Source organism: Acartia tonsa, chromosome 15 (genome assembly GCF_053477335.1).
Source record: "Acartia tonsa isolate MP-2025a chromosome 15, ASM5347733v1, whole genome shotgun sequence".
Classification (NCBI taxonomy): Eukaryota; Metazoa; Arthropoda; class Copepoda; order Calanoida; family Acartiidae; genus Acartia; species Acartia tonsa.
Genome location: NC_137274.1, coordinates 23,245,769 through 23,251,768, shown reverse-complemented (window position 1 = coordinate 23,251,768; position 6,000 = coordinate 23,245,769).

Sequence of the window (6,000 nt, the reverse complement as noted above, 5' to 3'; positions counted from 1 at the left end):
GGATGTTTGTCCGTCTTATTCAGTATTTGGAACGAAAGATTTCATGAACTGCTGGACCGATATAGCACAATTTTGCTTTGACTCTTATACATTTATATTCTGATTATTCAGTTCTGACACAATACAAGTGTTAATGTCCGTTTATCCTACAATTTCAGTGCTTTGCTTTTATGGATGTTGTCATCCTTGTTTATTTTAGATAAAAAATTTTTTTTTGGAGAGGTTTGATTTCTCTTGGAAGGGTGGTGGTATTTTCCCTCTAAATAGTTAAAAACCTTTCAAGGACCTTTGAGAAGCTACCGTATGAAGAAGAACCATATCGGTTCAGCGATTAACGAGATCCTTCAGTACAAACAGACAGACAGATAAACATCCTGTTACGTCATCATAAATACAAATGAAACCATGAATAATAAAGTATAAAAACGCCTGGCTAAATTATTTACATCCACATATATTACAAACTTCCTTCAAAATCTTTACCATTTAAGACAGACAGACAGACATACATACATACATACAGACAGACAGACAGACAGACAGACAGACAGACAGACAGACAGACAGACAGACAGACAGACAGACAGACAGACAGACAGACAGACAGACAGACAGACAGACAGACAGACAGACAGACAGACAGACAGACAGACAGACAGACAGACATACATACAGACAGACAGACAGACAGACAGACAGACAGACAGACAGACAGACAGACAGACAGACAGACAGAAAGACAGACAGAAAGACAGACAGACAGACAGACAGACAGACAGACAGACAGACAGACAGACAGACAGACAGACAGACAGACAGACAGACAGACAGACAGACAGACAGACAGACAGACAGACAGACAGACAGACAGACAGACAGACAGACAGACAGACAGACAGACAGACAGACAGAAAGACAGACAGACAGACAGACAGACAGACAGACAGACAGACAGACAGATAGATAGACAGCCGACAGACAGACAGACAGACAGACAGACAGAAAGACAGACAGAAAGACAGACAGAAAGACAGACAGACAGACAGACAGACAGACAGACAGACAGACAGACAGACAGACAGACAGACATACAGACAGACAGGCAGACAGACAGGCAGACTAACAGACAGACATACAGACAGACATACAGACAGACAGACAGACATACAGACAGACAGACAGACAGACAGACAGACAGACAGACAGACAGACAGACATACAGACAGACATACAGATATACAGACAGGCAGGCAGACAGACAGGCAGACTGACAGGCAGACTTACTGACTGACAAACAGACAGACAAACAGAATTTAGAGTCATTTACTGCAATACAAGCCATGCCTAAAAATATGAGATTGTTAGAAATATAGTTATTGAGTGGTTTGGGTTTAGTAATTATGCTATGACACGTATAAAAGTTTATAAAAGCATGTCTGGGTGTTAAAAATGGCATAGTTCTACTTCAACATACAAGAAGTAACAAATAACTATTCACCATGCATTTCAAACTTATGGTAATATTTTAAGCTTAATTAAAGGGTGTTAAAAAAAACGAATTGCTTCACTTTTTTCAATATACACCCTACAGTTTTGGTCTAAAACTAACAAAAAATGACCCAAATCATTTTGAAGCAATGGCAATGATAAAAAAAATTTGAATTTTGATTTCTTGTCACCTCTCCAGAGCACTACACCTCAAGTCCTAGCCCTTTTCCTTACATGGAGATTAAAAATCAACAAATCGTATTAAATATTATAAATCTTGTAGTTAAACCCCATAATCTTCAGAGTTTTTGATGGGACATGTAACGACCTTTCTATAGACACCTTAACCAGGTTTATTACTCGATTAGCCAATTTGGCATAAAAAATACAACCCCATCAAACATTTAGACATGATGGGTCTCCCTAGTTCTTAATTTTTAACAGATCTTTCTTTTTAATGCCAAAATAGCTAAAATTGTGTTAGAAACCTGGTTAAGGTGTCTATAGAAAGATATTGACATGCCCCAACAAAAATTCTAAACATTATGGAGTCTATCTACAAGTACTTAAGACGGTTTGTTCTTTTTTTTAAAGACCAAGCCGTCATGTCTTAAAAGGACTCTCCACAGAAAAATCAACTTTGGATTTTTGAAAATTTAACCTGAAACTATTATTCTCTGTTCAATTTTAGGCATTTTTTGTTTTTGTGGCATCGCGATCGAAGCCCTTTGAAAATTTTGTCCGCCGCCTATTTGTACTACCACTATAACAATATATTCTACACTTTACCTCCACTCAATATATGTTCGCCGCTAAAGAACATTTTCTCCATTCCAGAGATTTTAACTCGCCGATCCCTATTCATTCTCATTACAATTCATGCTACAAATGAAAAAATAAGACAACGTAGCTTGGAGAAGTAGAGAAAAGGCCTAGAACCTGTAAGAAGCTTCACTGCAAAGGGTAACCATATTAGTTCAGTTATTAGTAAGATACTTTATTACACATTGCACAGACAAACAACCTGCTACTTTTATATAATGATAATAATATGATAATAAATAAGATTACTCCTTCCAAAGATTAAAATTATTGGTTGAAAAATTTCTAAGTCCCCTTTCCAATGACAATAAAACAACAAGGATGACAACATCCATAAAAACGAAGCTCTGAAAGGGTAGGACAAACGAACATTAACACTTGTAGAGTGCCATAACTGAATAATCAGAATATAAATGTATAAAATTATAAACAAAATTTAAGTAAATTTGTTGAAAAACTACGCTAATACAGGATAATATTTAAGGACATACTTACATTTTTAGAAATTGAGTATAGAGATGCTTTGCTTATAACAATGTACTTTGTTGTCCTAGGAATCAGTATTTCAAAAATTAGATCAATCGAATGATTCTACCATATAAAAACTTTTTTTAAAAAAAATTTAAAATTCAACTTGTTTAAAATGGACGTACGGACAATCTAACGATTATAGAGTTGCTACGTAACTATCTACTACTAACTATCGTACCTAACTACTACAGGATTCACCATGCAAATCGATAGGACAATTCTAACATGCCAGACGGACGGACGGACCAACCCTAATTATAGAAAAGCTTCGCTTTAAAAAAAACATAGTAGGCTAATAGTCATAAAATAAACAGTTTATCGCTACTGCTATACGCAACCATCTTTATTATACAAAAATAGTTATTTATCGCGTCGTATTATAGACAGCTTTCCGTGGATATTAAAAGGTCCTGCCTAACAATACGGGTATTATTTTTATGATATCTTAATTTGATATTCGTGGAAAATTGTCTGTAATACTTACATTTTTAGGACTTAAGTATAGAGATGCTTTGTTGTCCTAGAAATCAGTATTCGAAAAATCTGATCAATCGAATGATTTTATCATATAAAAACTTGTTGTTAAAAAGATTAAATCAACATGTTTAAAATGGACGTACGGACGTTCTGGTAACGATTATAGAGTTGTTATGCTTTCTACTACAGGAATTACCATGCAGAGTTTGAAATTGATAGGACAACTAGCATGCCTAAGTTAACGAAAAGAGCTAACCGTTATAGACTGACGGACGGACTTACTGACGGACTGACCAACCCTAATTATAGAATTGCTTCGATTAAAAAAAATATTTATTAGATTATTTCCAGACTTGTTGGCTAATACAAAATTTGTAAAAAGGGGGGGGGGATTAATGCAACCATCTCGTAATCAATATGTAAATGGCACTTAGAATTGAAATTTTGATCTGAAAATTTGCATGAGTAATCCTCGGTATGTCTATTTTCCCTAAATTGAACAAAAAGTTGAAAAAGTAATGGCGAATGGCTGGCAGCTGGCAGCTCAGCCTTTTAGCTGTTTTTTTTTTTATTTTCAGGATAAATTTATCATTAATTATGTAGGAATCAACTAGGGTAGCGTGGGGTTATTCTGGTCAATTTTTTATTTCTACCCAAAAAAAACATACTTCCAAAAAACTTTTTATTTTGATCGCTAATGAATGATATGGCAATGTTGATGATGCCTGTCTTGGTTCCATTAAGATCTCGCAACTAGAATTTGGTTAAAAATCAGTCTAAAGAACATCCTTTTTTTTCATCCAAACTTTTTTTTAAATCATACTTTTATCATATCATTATGTTTTTTTAAGCTTTATTCATAAATAAGAGGTAATTTCTGATTTGCAGGTATTGGAATTTTTTGACAAAAGTGATTTTTTTCCCTAAAATCTTTAATTTTAAAAATCCTGCCAGTTTTTGTAGCAGTTCTCAATACATTTTTTCTTGTCTCAAATTGGCTAGGATTGACCTACAAGGGTGGTTAAGGTGTCTAAAGATGCAGAATTATTGCCTGACAATAAACTCAAAATGATATGGGGTCTCTAATATTACAACACTTTTTATGCAACAGGAATTTTAAAAAATACCAAATCTTGAAGATGTATTTTAAATATTGGAGATAGAACCCATATCCTGTAGAGTTTTTTTGTTAGGGCATGCAAAGAGCTTTCTATAGACACCTTAACCCATTAGTGACGAACCGGGTATTAAAACCCGGTTCCAGAAAATGTAAAAAAAAACTGGTTTCCAGCTTCATAATTGCATCATTCTCAGTATGAATCCCCCCTCTACTACCCTGGCTTTCATTTCCCCCTGGAGCAGGCAGTTTAGCTTACTTCCGTTTGCCGGTATAGCTCAACAAAATTTGAAAATCATGAAAATTCAAAATACCCCTTCTAACTTTTTTGTTTTTATAGTAAAGTCACAGATTTTTTTCGTGAAATCTAAAGTTTATTGACAAGTACATCTATTTGTGAATTCGTTTTATTCAAATTATTATTTTTCATATGATTTTTTTTTTTATCGTTTTTTTTACGCCCTTTTATGACCTGGTTTGGCATGGCCATAAATACCCGACAGTTTTAAAACCCTGCTCGGTTTTGGTTTTATTACCCGGTTTTAACTTTTCAACCAATAAAAATAACAGTTTACATCATTAGTAAGGGTTTGAGCCACCCTATTAACCCTAGTAATCTAGTGTCACCCAATAGTTTTATGTTCGTTTTCTGATATGTAACACCCAAATTTTATATGTTCTTTTTTTGTAGTGTGTGTCTTTTAAAACTTCAAGAAACGGGTTTTTTTAACCGAAAAGGGTGGTACCTATAGCTCAAACACTAAATTTGAAATATATCGCTTTGTATATTAATTGTAGCTCTATAGATTACATGAGGTTGTGTAGTTTTCAATTACGGATCGTATCAAAGTTCTAAAAAGTGTTCATCTCACTTTGGGCGTTCAAAAATTACATTTTTCAATTTTTGGTCAAAATAACCGGGTTTTTACTACAAAACCGGGTTTTAATGCCGGAGGAAACCGCCCAAAACGGGTCAAAATACCCGTTGTGCATTTATGGCCATGCTGAACCAGGTTTTTTTGCAACTTTCCTGTGCACGCCACTAGATCAAAACAAAAAAATACGTTTTCTGTTTTTACCATTATAAAGCTTCCCTGTGATTTTCAGCTCGATCGGCCCATGAAAGTGGTGCTCAGCACTAATGGGTTAAACACCTTTCTAGCTTAATCCTAGATGATTTGACATAAAAAGGGAATGATATGTGTGTTTGTGGCTCAGCCACATGTATTACCACTTTTTTGTAGCTCATCCACAGGCGGTTCAGCGGATGTGCGGCCGGCGGCAATCCGACCGGCCGTTTGACTGAACGTATACGATCTTAAGTCATATCGCAGCGATACACTATTATTTTGGTAGTGTGAATAGGGCGCTTGCCCATGGGTTTGAATTTGGGGATCGCTCTCTCATGAGTACTGCTTAAAAATAGAATTTAAATAAAATACCCATAAGTATTCTCAACATCAGTGTCAGTATAGAATGCTTTGTCCTTTTACTCCCACAATTATAATACAAATTTATTGTATCTGTGGCGATTCATAAATACCCAAGGATGGTATTACAGTACT